Source organism: Brachyhypopomus gauderio, chromosome 2 (assembly GCF_052324685.1).
Source record: "Brachyhypopomus gauderio isolate BG-103 chromosome 2, BGAUD_0.2, whole genome shotgun sequence".
NCBI classification, from domain to species: Eukaryota; Metazoa; Chordata; class Actinopteri; order Gymnotiformes; family Hypopomidae; genus Brachyhypopomus; species Brachyhypopomus gauderio.
Genome location: NC_135212.1, coordinates 39,272,267 through 39,286,834, shown reverse-complemented (window position 1 = coordinate 39,286,834; position 14,568 = coordinate 39,272,267).

Genomic DNA, 14,568 nt, shown 5'->3' with positions numbered 1-14,568 from the left:
TGGGGGTTGAATAAATTTGATCACAACTGTAGACAGTGGACTGAACCAATCAGGATATAGGACGAAAGTGGCCCCACCCTTTCTCTGCGTGGTCTGCTGTAACTCCCGCTACATTCAGTGTTGAGCGTGTTGTTAAAGGAGAGGCAGCATGGAGCAACAGAAGCGGCAGAAAGGGGGAACGGAGAAGTTACGTGTGAAGAAATTGAAGAGTCTCAGTGTAGATGCTACAAAATGTGCAAAAATCACAGACATGTTTGCTGCTGTAGCCTCCGTGTCCTCTGTAGGTGAAGACAGCAGCAGCAGACAGGGAGAGCAGCAGCCAGAGATGCAGGCTTGTGAAAGAGAAACCGAAGGACAGACTGAGAGGGAAAGTGTAGTACGTAAGCAGGTAGTAACGTTAGGATAACACAGGGACTTTATTACATCAGAATGATGAGCAATGGCGATTGATTAGTATCAATATTAATTGGTATTTGCGTACTTCATAGCATTTTAGATATTTAGGTTAAAGGTGTATTGAAAGGCTGCATAGTAGTTTGAATTTGTAGCCTCTATGCTGTGGTTCAACATGTTTTCAAAAGCACTCAAACAAGTAAAATTACAGATTTTAAAACGTATAAATCATAAATAAAAGCTTTGCAATTTAAGCATGACTACAGTAAGTGTAAAAAAATATATAAAAGTAATATTAGCACAAGATATGCCCACACTGATTAAGAGTAAAACGGTGTCAAATGCTTTTAAGACATGTTTGTGTTGCATGAATTCATAAAGCAGCTTTGTTTGTAGCCAGATACAAATACATGTTATAGCTGTTTAAAGGAGAGAGCACCTTTAACCTGAAGAATTAGAATTGAGCTGTTAAATCGGAGAAATTCGGTAGATACATATTAGAGATGATTTCAATAAAATCATAAAAGTGATTGTGATATAATAATGCTAAGATTGAATACAAATACTTTAACCAGTAATTTTTAAATGTGTTTTTTTTCCATGTCGTACCCCACATACATAAATTACAAGTCGGTTGTGCTCCGCTAATTATGAGGGGCTGGTCTAAACCAAAAATGCCAGGGCCAATTTTTTTGTCCCAGTCCAGCCCTGGCTCCTCCCCCTGACTGTAGAGACTGTGCTCTTACATCTGAATGTTGAGACTGTGTTCCTCCCCCTGACTATTGAGACTGTGCTCCTCCCCCTGACTGTATAGACTGTGTTCCTCCCCCTGACTGTAAAGACTGTGCTCCTCCCCCTGACTGTATAGACTGTGTTCCTCCCCCTGACTATCGAGACTGTGCTCCTCCCCCAATTGTCGAGTCTGTGTTCCTCCCCCTGACTATTGAGATTGTGCTCCTCCCCCTGACTGTTGAGACTGTGCTCCTCCCCCTGATTGTCGAGTCTGTGTTCCTGCCACCAGCAGCATACCCACACGTGCACACTCCACACGTGCACACCTCACATGCGCACACCTCACACATGCACACCCCAGAATACATCACTTACACATCTATGGGTTATTTTCCCATTATCATGTCTAAAAGGCATAGGCCCCCTATTAAACTTGGAATGAATGCATGAAATGATTCACTGTCTGTTTTTGTTGTTGTAAAGCTATGATGTGGCTCTGATTAAAAACACACTGTGATCTTTTCTGTGATGACACTTCCTGTCACAACGTGTACAGCATCTGGGTTAGTCTGCTCTTCTGAGAACCCTCACAAGGTAGCTCAGGCAGACAGGCGAACAGTGAACCCAGCTGAAAAGCCATCTACCAGAATCAGGCAGATGACACCATACATCATCACGCTGTCTTTTCCTCTCAGCTTCATATGTTTTGCATGTCATTAGCATCTCATTAGCATGTCTTTTTCATGTTGTGCCATTCCTTTATATAAACTTAGGCAATGCAGAAGGATGCTGGTAATATCTGGATGAGACAGGAAACCTGAACCCTGAAACAAGCTTTGAAATGTGTAGACTCGTGCAGACTCGACAATCTGAAACGTGCTGTTTGAAAACTGCTTAATTTGTTCATCAGTCCTTCTAGATCCACACAATTTAATGCAGAGACATATGCATAGACACACACACATCCATCCATGGCAAAACATTTTTATGTATTGTGGAAATGTCTGTAATGGTAACACTAGACGTTAATCTGAAGATGATGAAGAAGATGAATGCAATTCAGAGAGCAAGTAGGTCTTCTATGAGCCCAGCTCCCCCAGCAGGGGGTGGGACTGAGCCCAGCCCCCCCTCAGCAGGGGTTGGGACTGAGCCCAGCTCCCCCCAGCAGGGGGTGGGACTGAGCCCAGCTCCCCCAGGGCAGATTAAGCAGACATGTACAGATTCCCAGGTGCTGGGAGTCATAGGTGTCCAGAGCTTTGGGGACTGAGGGGAGACATGCTGCACTAACTTGGATCTTAATTGTTAAGAACAATCTTAATTTAATTAGAATGGAATTGTAACCATGTGGTGTGGCGATTCAGAGTTACTTTAAAGTGGTACGTTAAAGATGTCATTAAATCAGTCTTCGGATGACATAGGATATGGTGATTTGATATTGTGATTTGATACAGTGATTTGGGGCTAGATTTAATTCAGTCGTATGGCCGATACGTCTTCGTTCATTTGAAAAACCCTCTTCTGTCACACTCATGTTTTGGCCTTAGTGATAGTTTTTTATTCAGTTTTGTTTTTGCTTGTTTGTTTTGAGGTTTATTTTCAAATTTTCAAAAAACTTGGTTAGTGTAAACCCTGCTACACTCTCTGTCTCTTTCTCTCCTCTCACTTCTTAGAAAATGTTAAAAGCCAATCTCACCACTCTAATCCAGGCACTTCAAAATTGAAACTATTACCTCCAACAGATATTTTTTTTGAGTCCAAGATTTTAAGAATTCATATGCCAAATAAGTGTTCACATGGCTGATGTGCTCACATGGACAGGGTTGACTTGAACATCCCCAGACATTAAACAGACATTAAACTAGTGCCTTTTAATGGAATTTTAAAATTCTTCATAAAATCTTTATAAGAGAAAAGAAAAAAGACTACAGAATAGCACTTTTGTCCCTTGGTGTAATAGAAATTGGAGAAGTACATCCATACACATTGAAATGCGGTTACATCACTCACAGGGTTAGACTGGCAATACCCCGACTATCACACATGAGCAGCACTTATTACAGCACAGTTCGATTCCTTGTACAAAAGTGCTCAAGAACATGTGAGAAGAGCTATAAATCAAGAGTCTATTTAGTCAGGTTTGTTCCCTGACATGGCAGAAGAGCAGATCAAACCATAGATGGGATGCTCACGTGTTGGGTTTAGTGACTGATGTATATGGGCCAGGACCCACATCCACAGGCACTCCAGTGCATCTATAATCTATAGATTATAATCTATAATCTATAGTCAGCAGACAACGGACACAATGGATTGGCTTTGAACATGTGCAAACATTTCAAGCTATCCAATAACAACACACACACACACACACACACACACACACACACACACACACACACACACACACACACACACACACACACACACACAGACCCAAGCCAGCGAGCCCTGTTTGGACATCTGGTGACTCTGCCTTTGTGCCCTAAGACCAGGTTCCCCTACAAACTCTATCTGTCCTTTCACTACCCTGGAAATACAGTTCACTGGACTCACTCAGAGCAGTCACTGTGTCTGCTTTGTCTGTCTGTCTGTCTCCCTCTCTGTCTCTGTCTGTCTGGTGTTTCACCAGATGATTGCTCCGATTGGTCCATCCAGCCCCTGCCTTATACTGGGAGACTGGGGGGACTCCGCTGTCTCTGTGAGATGGCACATGCTCACCGTGTGCAAACCACCAGACTGACTGGAAAGTGTTACAGTGCAGGACTGTTCACAGAGAGCATGCAGAGGTTTGTGGAGGCAATACTACACAAGCCTTTGTTCCCGTCGGCTGGCTGAGGGGTGGAATGGAAGCTGACGGATGTGTCTGGAGACTCGTGTGTTGGTGTGTTAGCGAGGAGCTCTGGGGTGAGCCAACACAGCCCAGGAGACCCTGAGAGGCAAGCAGGACATGAACAAGGAAAAGGACCTGCTTCTGATAAAACACCTGCAGGAACAACAGAGATAGAGTGTGTTACAGTGCAGGAACAACAGAGATAGAGTGTGTTACAGTGCAGGAACAACAGTAACAACAACAGTGTATGTGGTAGTGTGTGTGGTACTGTGTATGGTGGAGTGAGTGTGGTGAAATGGTAATGTGTGTGGTAGTGTGTGCAGTGGAGTGTGAGGTGGAGTGTGAGTGGAGTGTGAGGTTGTGTGTGATGGTGCTGTGAGTGGTATTTTAATCTGTTATATTTTTAAAGGGAGTTTGGCACTGGAGGAGATCAAACAAAATGTCATTTTGATATAATTTTTATAAAGATATGATCTTAAGTTTCAAAATTATTTGGCCACTAAAGGGAGTTGAAAGTCAAAGCTCACCCCATTCCCTTTGGTTTTCTCTCTCTGTCTCCCTTTCTCTTTCTGTCTGTCTGTGACTCTCTCTCTCTGTCTGTCTCCATCACCCTCTCTGTCTGATTAGTGAGACTAAACTGAGGGGAACAGTCCTTGAAGTGTCACTGATGACTTTTAAAGATTATCGGGACAGCACTAAGCTGCCGAGTGTGTGATCTATTTCCACTCTGGCTTTCTCTCATCGTTACCGTAGTTACACACATGACACCACATGACACCTCAACTCCAAAACATCCATCACAGACAGAGTGAGACGTTATACAATATTTCATACACAGAAAACATATTTCAGACTGTATTAGGTTGGTTATTCAGTATGCTTTTGTTTATGAGCAAAAGAACATAAATAGAAATTAGTATGGCAATGTCACTTGATTATGCAACTAATGTACCATGTGCCCTGTGATGCACAGTGTGCGCATATTTTTTCATCACGAGAGCAAACCACAGAGCTCTGCACACCCCACACCCTTCAGACACCCAGTGATGCCCCAGGGTGACGGGGAGACGCCTGTCATCTCATGAAGTCTCGCAAAGTGAAGATCAGTGATTGTGTCTCACTCCGGACTGTTCAGTGTCACTCTGGACTGTTCAGTGTCTCTCTGGCAGAGGTGTCAATTCCAGGTTCAGAAAGTAAAAATCCTCACCAGGATTTTGCTCAAGCTTGCTACATTTTCTAATTAGTGCAATCCCAGTAAAATTAGTGGAATCAAGACAATCCAGGAAGCCTGAGCAAAATCCTGGTGAGGACTTTTACTTTCTGAACTTGGAATTGACACCTCTGCTCTCTGGACTGCTTTTGTGCATTCCGTACCATTTCAGCAGGAGTGTGTCATTGCTATAGCATGTGCTGAAGGAGAAGGACTGATGTATTTGTGAGGCCCTTCCCTCCCTGTGAGAGCTGCTTCTGGACTCATGGCTGTGCTCTTCAAACCGTGTGCTTAGAACTACTTCTTTAAAAAGCCAAGCTCAGACAACACTGCTAACACTACTAGCCCCAACACTACTAACCCCAACACTGCTAACACTGCTAACCTCAATACTCCTAACACCAACACTGCCAACACTCATAAACCCAACACTGCTAACACTGCTATCCCCAACATTTTTAACCCCAACACTACTAACACTGCTAACCCCAACACTTCAAACTTAACAGGAAATGTGCATTCTAGTTTTACAGCACATAGTAAGAACCGAACATATTTGAAACTTTTAGGGTTTTTACAGAATTTCACAGTCTTTTAAAAGAATATTGGATGAGCACATGAACACATGCACATATTCGCACACATGCGTGCGCACGCGCACACACACACACACACAAACACACACACACACACACACATACTGAATGACATCCAGTTTTACATTGTTCGTTTTGACAGAGACCCTTTTAGTCCATGAAAAAGAGAGCCTGAGTGTCCTCTTAAAAACACCATGGCAACCCCCTAGACTGCCTCCACTACAGCTTTCTCTCTGCTTTTGTCTCCCATTCTCTCTCTTAGTCTCACCATCTCTCTCTCCCCCTCCCTTTCTCTCTGTCACAGTCTCTTTCTCTCCCTCCCTCTCTCTTCAGCTCTCTCTCTCCATCCCTCCCTCGGTCTCACCTTGTTGCAGTCTCCCCATCCATTGCATGCATCGATAAACAGTTGGCAGTTGTCCCAAAGAGTGGAGCAACAAATAAATATAAGAGCGAAACAACACAGAAACAGACGTGAAGACCTTGACTCTCTCTCCCACTCTGCACGCTGAGGAGGCAGGACCCTGAGGAGGCAGGACCCTGAGGAGCCAGAACACATCGTCCTTCCTCCCAGCTTTTATTTTCCGAACCATGTTCACCTTCACCTCAGGTTCCTTCTTCCTTCACAATAACTGGCCTTCACTGATCTCCACTGATCTCCACTGGCCTTCACTGATCTCCACTTGTCTTCACTGATCTCCACTGGCCTTCACTGATCTCCACTTGTCTTCACTGATCTCCACTGATCTCCACTGATCTCCACTGATCTCCACTGGTCTTCACTGATCTCCACTGATCTCAACTGATCTCCACTGGCCTTCACTGATCTCCACTTGTCTTCACTGATCTCCACTTGTCTTCACTGATCTCCACTTGTCTTCACTGATCTCCACTTGTCTTCACTGATCTCCACAGGCCCCTGTGCTGGAATCTACTTCAGATTGAGGGAAACCCTCAGCTCCTGTTTTGAATGACAAATGAGTTATAATGAATTGCCTGCTGGCTACCTGGGTGAGGTTTCAGGAACAGCTGGTGCTGCAGACAGGCAGGGCAGTACCAGGGCGATACAGGGGTGGTACCAGGGCGGTACAGGGGTGGTACCAGGGCGGTACAGGGGTGGTACCAGGGCGATACAGGGGTGGTACCAGGGCGGTACAGGGGTGGTACCAGGGCAATACAGGGGTGGTACCAGGGCGGTACAGGGGTGGTACCAGGGCGGTACAGGGGTGGTACCAGGGCGATACAGGGGTGGTACCAGGGCGGTACTGGGGTGGTACCAGAGCAGTACAGGGGCGGTACCAAAACACTACCATAGCAGTTCAGGGGCAATACCATGGCCGTACAGGGGCGGTACCAGAGAAGTACAGGGGCAGTACTAGGGCAGTACTGGGGAGGTATAGTACCAGTATGGGGTTTCTGTGTGAATTACAGCAGGACTTTTCTTCCATTCTCCTTCCTTTTCATTCTCAGACATGATGTGTAAATAATTCTGTTCTCTCTCACAAAACTGTTGAATAGAGACAAATCAGAGAAATACATATGTATTAGTTTATAATTTAATATTATAATTTTCATTCATATTAATTAGTTTATTTGTTTTCAGGTGAGGGATAGAACCACACCTGCTGTGGGATACAAAGGCTGCGGTTGATACTTGCCAAACACAGTGAGAGACAAACACAGTGAGAAACAAACACAGTGAGAGACAAACACAGTGAGAAACAAACACAGTGCTCTCTATCTCTCCCTCTCCGTTCACACACACCTGTTTTTCTGCCGAGGCGGACCATGATGCTGACTGATATGATTGTCTGTATTAGTTTGGTGCTCTCCAACAAAGACAACCAGACATCTGCTTAGGGCCCTGTGTATGGCTTTATCATAAAAGACACACAGTGAGACCATCCACAAGACAGAATGAAAGAGAGGAAGAGAGAGAGATTAGCTGGGTGTTTCATATTTCATGAGAGATCAGATAGATATTTTCATTTGAGCCTTTTGCATGTTCCCAGACCAGGATGAATGCAATATCATCCACAATGTGAGTGCATCCCGATGTCCCCAGAAGCCTGTTCCTTACCAAAGTCCCCAGAAACCTGTGTTTATTAGAGTCTCCAGAAGCCTGTGTTTAGTAGAGTCCCCAGAAGCCTGTGTTTAGTAGAGTCCCCAGAAGCCTGTTCCTTAGTAGAGTCCCCAGAAGCCTGTGTTTAGTAGAGTCCCCAGAAGCCTGTGTTCAGTAGAGTCCCCAGAAGTCTGTTCCTTAGTAGAGTGCACTCTGTGTGGTCTGCAGATGTACAATTATCCCCCCCCCCTCTGGCCTGTGCATTCTGCACATGTGCAAATAAATATGAGCAGAAGAGAAGTGAGCAGACCCCCCCCCCATCCTACCAAGCTCAGAGGACACTGCAGAACACATCCACATTATTAGAGTACAGAGAGAGAGAAAGAAAGGGACAGAGAGAGAGACTAGGAGACAGAGAGAAGGAGAGCACAAAAGAGAGAGAAATAAAGAGTAACAAAAGAAAAAAGAGATTAGCATAAGCAGCTTCCAGTAACACTCCCATAAGGCTACGTCATCAACAGCTTATAGAAAATTTACAAGTTAATCAATGTACTGGTCTGCAGTACTTTCAGCATTCACTGAGCTGAGCTCTTTGGAGCCATTAAAACATATACTGCACTGGCACGTGCCTGATCCTGGATCACGGTGGGCATTTGTGATATAGACGTGCGTTATATCCCACACAACTTTGATCAGAGAGGAGACTCCACCAGCTCTTTCTATGCTCAAACTGCTCAACACCAGTATACACTAATACCAGACGACTCTCTCCCTCACTCACGGTCAACAGAAGGGGAGGGAGAGAGAGAGAGGGAGAGAGAGAGAGAGAGAGAGAGAGAGAGAGAGGGCAGAGACAGCTGGACACGCTGGGTCAGCAAAACCACACAGAACTAATTAGATTGGAGTGAATCCAGGAGTTCAAAACAAAGCATTTTTAAGGTTGAAATGAGTTCAGTGTGACACCTCAGAGCCATGAGGATGAAGAACATCTCTTCATCCTCATGCACACACAGTTAACTCCCTCTCTCCCCAAAGCCAGTGAGAGTACGAGGCAGCCAGAGAGGAGGATGCTGCCCCTGGGAAAACAGGATGTGGTGACCAGTGTTGTAGTGTAACACATTTTACATCTTAGTACTGTAGTAGTGTAGTGCTGTACAGTGTAGAGAATGTTACATTAATAAAATATTACAATCACAAGTCATATAAAGTTTTAGTTTTAGTAGTGCAAATAGTACAATCTTCTCCAAATACCAAAAATAGTTAAAACTTCCACGGAAAAAAAAACATTTGTGGAAAAATATTCCTGAGAGATTTTCCTGATCTGATTCCCTTTTCTCCCCTGACGAGATGACTCGTTGGTCTTGACTAACAAGAATGCATTCTTAAATACTCCCTGGTTACATTTCCCCGGAGCATGCTTGTGGAAAAAGAAACCATAACAAGGAGGAAACATAGGCCAGGTACAGCTGAGAGCGGAGAGGTGTGTTCTTCAGGTGTGTTCCCTTAGGGGAGAGGTGTGTTCTTCAGGTGTGTTCCCTTAGGGGAGAGGTGTGTTCTTCAGGTGTGTTCCCTTAGGGGAGAGGTGTGTTCTTCAGGTGTGTTCCCTTAGGGGAGAGGTGTGTTCTTCAGGTGTGTTCTCTGAGGGGAGAGGTGTGTTCTTCAGGTGTGTTCCCTTAGGGGAGAGGTGTGTTCTTCAGGTGTGTTCCCTTAGGGGAGAGGTGTGTTCTTCAGGTGTGTTCCCTTAGGGGAGAGGTGCGTTCTTCAGGTGTGTTCCCTTAGGGGAGAGGTGCGTTCTTCAGGTGTGTTCTCTGAGGGGAGAGGTGTGTTCTTCAGGTGTGTTCCCTTAGGGGAGAGGTGCGTTCTTCAGGTGTGTTCCCTTAGGGGAGAGGTGTGTTCTTCAGGTGTGTTCCCTTAGGGGAGAGGTGTGTTCTTCAGGTGTGTTCTCTGAGGGGAGAGGTGTGTTCTTCAGGTGTGTTCCCTTAGGGGAGAGGTGCGTTCTTCAGGTGTGTTCTCTGAGGGGAGAAGTGTGTTCTTCAGGTGTGTTCCCTTAGGGGAGAGGTGTGTTCTTCAGGTGTGCTCCCTTAGGGGAGAGGTGTGTTCTTCAGGTGTGTTCTCTGAGGGGAGAAGTGTGTTCTTCAGGTGTGTTCCCTTAGGGGAGAGGTGCGTTCTTCAGGTGTGTTCTCTGAGGGGAGAGGTGCGTTCTTCAGGTGTGTTCTCTGAGGGGAGAAGTGTGTTCTTCAGGTGTGTTCCCTTAGGGGAGAAGTGTGTTCTTCAGGTGTGTTCTCTGAGGGGAGAGGTGCGTTCTTCAGGTGTGCTCCCTTAGGGGAGAGGTGCGTTCTTCAGGTGTGTTCCCTTAGGGGAGAGGTGCGTTCTTCAGGTGTGTTCTCTGAGGGGAGAGGTGTGTTCTTCAGGTGTGTTCCCTTAGGGGAGAGGTGCGTTCTTCAGGTGTGTTCCCTTAGGGGAGAGGTGCGTTCTTCAGGTGTGTTCTCTGAGGGGAGAGGTGTGTTCTTCAGGTGTGTTCTCTTAGGGGAGAGGTGTGTTCTTCAGGTGTGTTCTCTGAGGGGAGAGGTGCGTTCTTCAGGTGTGTTCCCTTAGGGGAGAGGTGTGTTCTTCAGGTGTGTTCTCTGAGGGGAGAGGTGTGTTCTTCAGGTGTGTTCCCTTAGGGGAGAGGTGTGTTCTTCAGGTGTGTTCCCTTAGGGGAGAGGTGTGTTCTTCAGGTGTGTTCTCTGAGGGGAGAGGTGTGTTCTTCAGGTGTGTTCCCTTAGGGGAGAGGTGTGTTCTTCAGGTGTGTTCTCTGAGGGGAGAGGTGTGTTCTTCAGGTGTGTTCCCTTAGGGGAGAGGTGTGTTCTTCAGGTGTGTTCCCTTAGGGGAGAGGTGCGTTCTTCAGGTGTGTTCTCTGAGGGGAGAGGTGCGTTCTTCAGGTGTGTTCTCTGAGGGGAGAGGTGTGTTCTTCAGGTGTGTTCTCTGAGGGGAGAGATGCGTTCTTCAGGTGTGTTCTCTGAGGGGAGAGGTGCGTTCTTCAGGTGTGTTCTCTGAGGGGAGAGGTGTGTTCTTCAGGTGTGTTCTCTGAGGGGAGAGGTGTGTTCTTCAGGTGTGTTCTCTGAGGGGAGAGGTGTGTTCATCAGGTGTGTTCCCTTAGGGGAGAGGTGCGTTCTTCAGCTGTGTTCTCTGAGGGGAGAGGTGCGTTCTTCAGGTGTGTTCTCTGAGGGGAGAAGTGTGTTCTTCAGGTGTGTTATCTGAGGGGAGAGGTGTGTTCTTCAGGTGTGTTCTCTGAGGGGAGAAGTGTGTTCTTCAGGTGTGTTCTCTAAGGGGAGAAGTGTGTTCTTCAGGTGTGTTCTCTGAGGGGAGAGGTGCGTTCTTCAGGTGTGTTCTCTGAGGGGAGAGGTGTGTTCTTCAGGTGTGCTCCCTTAGGGGAGAGGTGTGTTCTTCAGGTGTGTTCCCTTAGGGGAGAGGTGCGTTCTTCAGGTGTGTTCTCTGAGGGGAGAGGTGTGTTCTTCAGGTGTGTTCCCTTAGGGGAGAGGTGCGTTCTTCAGGTGTGTTCCCTTAGGGGAGAGGTGCGTTCTTCAGGTGTGTTCTCTGAGGGGAGAGGTGTGTTCTTCAGGTGTGTTCTCTTAGGGGAGAGGTGTGTTCTTCAGGTGTGTTCTCTGAGGGGAGAGGTGTGTTCTTCAGGTGTGTTCTCTGAGGGGAGAGGTGCGTTCTTCAGGTGTGTTCTCTGAGGGGAGAGGTGCGTTCTTCAGGTGTGTTCCCTTAGGGGAGAGGTGCGTTCTTCAGGTGTGTTCTCTGAGGTGAGAGGTGTGTTCTTCAGGTGTGTTCCCTTAGGGGAGAGGTGCGTTCTTCAGGTGTGTTCCCTTAGGGGAGAGGTGCGTTCTTCAGGTGTGTTCTCTGAGGGGAGAGGTGTGTTCTTCAGGTGTGTTCCCTTAGGGGAGAGGTGTGTTCTTCAGGTGTGTTCCCTTAGGGGAGAGGTGTGTTCTTCAGGTGTGTTCTCTGAGGGGAGAGGTGTGTTCTTCAGGTGTGTTCCCTTAGGGGAGAGGTGTGTTCTTCAGGTGTGTTCCCTTAGGGGAGAGGTGCGTTCTTCAGGTGTGTTCTCTGAGGGGAGAGGTGTGTTCTTCAGGTGTGTTCTCTGAGGGGAGAGGTGTGTTCTTCAGGTGTGTTCTCTGAGGGGAGAGGTGCGTTCTTCAGGTGTGTTCTCTGAGGGGAGAGGTGCGTTCTTCAGGTGTGTTCTCTGAGGGGAGAGGTGTGTTCTTCAGGTGTGTTCTCTGAGGGGAGAGGTGTGTTCTTCAGGTGTGTTCTCTGAGGGGAGAGGTGCGTTCTTCAGGTGTGTTCTCTGAGGGGAGAGGTGTGTTCTTCAGGTGTGTTCTCTGAGGGGAGAGGTGTGTTCTTCAGGTGTGTTCTCTGAGGGGAGAGGTGTGTTCTTCAGGTGTGTTCTCTGAGGGGAGAGGTGCGTTCTTCAGGTGTGTTCTCTGAGGGGAGAGGTGCGTTCTTCAGGTGTGTTCCCTTAGGGGAGAGGTGTGTTCTTCAGGTGTGTTCCCTTAGGGGAGAGGTGTGTTCTTCAGGTGTGTTCTCTGAGGGGAGAGGTGTGTTCTTCAGGTGTGTTCCCTTAGGGGAGAGGTGTGTTCTTCAGGTGTGTTCTCTGAGGGGAGAGGTGTGTTCTTCAGGTGTGTTCTCTGAGGGGAGAGGTGTGTTCTTCAGGTGTATTCTCTGAGGGGAGAGGTGCGTTCTTCAGGTGTGTTCTCTGAGGGGAGAGGTGTGTTCTGACTGAGCCTACAACAGGGTGCCCGTGTTCCGTCTATATGGAACGCTTTCATGTTTCTGGGATCAGTAGAGATCCCAGACATTTATGGCATATCCATTTTCTATGTTTCCTTGTTCCCCCAAAGCTTTCCTTAAGCTAACTGCTGGGTTGTCCAAGGTACATATATCACAGCCTAAACACCAGCTATGTATTTCCCAGGGCTCCCAGGAATGTGCATGAGACAAAGGACTTCCCTCCCAGAATTCCCATGACTCTGTCTTTTGTCTCAATGCAGGAATTCAAGTTATTCATCATCATGTTAGTATGGAACATTTGTTTAATGTGTGTTATATCTGCTGAGTGAGCTACCTGAACCCAGGGGCAGTATTTACAGGAATCATATCCACACACATGTAGACTGTAAGCATGCAGCTGCACACACACACAGTGCAGTGTACCCTACACTGTGTGTAACTGCACACACACAGCTAAGCGTACCCTACACTGCACTTTGGCTCTATGCAGATTCAGACATACAGACATAATAACATAATATGCCCTTTTTATGTTAGGTTCATGATTTTATGATACTGTTGATTATATATAATGAAATAAAATGTGCAAAATATGCAAATTATAATAAGAGTCATTTGTATTTGGTATTAATTATTAAATCCAATTAGCATTTATCACCTTCTTATGATTTATTACAGAGGTACACTATCAAGCATCTCTGTCCATTTTTATGACTGATTGATTATCAAATAAAAAGAAATAAAAAACTTGAAATATATCAGTCTGTGTGTAATGAATTGGTATAATATACAAGCTTCACTTTTTGAATGGATTTATTTCAGTAATTCCATTCAAAATTTGAAGCTTGAATATTATTAACTTTCATGATATTCTAATTTCATGATCAGCACTTATGGAGCTGTGGTGATACAGCCCAGTTACTGATCTATATATGTGGAGCTGTGGTGATACAGCCCAGTTACTGATCTATATATGTGGAGCTGTGGTGATACAGCCCAGTTACTGATCTATATATGTGGAGCTGTGGTGATACAGCCCAGTTACTGATCTATATATGTGGAGCTGTGGTGATATAGCCCAGTTACTGATCTATATATGTGGAGCTGTGGTGATACAGCCCAGTTACTGATCTATATATGTGGAGCTGTGGTGATACAGCACAGTTACTGATCTATATATGTGGAGCTGTGATGATACAGCCCAGTTACTGATCTATATATGTGGAGCTGTGGTGATACAGCCCAGTTACTGATCTATATATGTGGAGCTGTGGTGACACAGCCCAGTTACTGATCTATATATGTGGAGCTGTGGTGATACAGCCCAGTTACTGATCTATATATGTGGAGCTGTGGTGATATAGCCCAGTTACTGATCTATATATGTGGAGCTGTGGTGATACAGCCCAGTTACAGATCTTTATATGTGGAGCTGTGGTGATTCAGCCCAGTTACTGATCTATATATGTGGAGCTGTGGTGATACAGCACATTTACTGATCTATATATGTGGAGCTGTGGTGATTCAGCCCAGTTACTGATCTATATATGTGGAGCTGTGGTGATACAGCCCAGTTACTGATCTATATATGTGGAGCTGTGGTGATACAGCCCAGTTACTGATCTATATATGTGGAGCTGTGGTGATACATCTATATATACAGTATATATGGTTTATACGTGAGGAAACACTTCGAGATGAGGAGCTGCAGTTATGCGGTCAATGTGATGCTAGATTTTTTTAAACAGTACTCTCTAAACTGAACAATCACAAGTTGGTAATTAATGATATCCTCAACATGTTCATTGTAATGTTTCATTTAGTGTTTTTTATTAAGATTTATGTTAAGATATTATTCAGGAAGATTTACACACACCAAGGGAAAAAGACTAATACAGAAATTAAGAAAAATTAGTTATCAGGGTGTCCAAGAACACACACACACACACACACACACACACACACACACACACACACACAC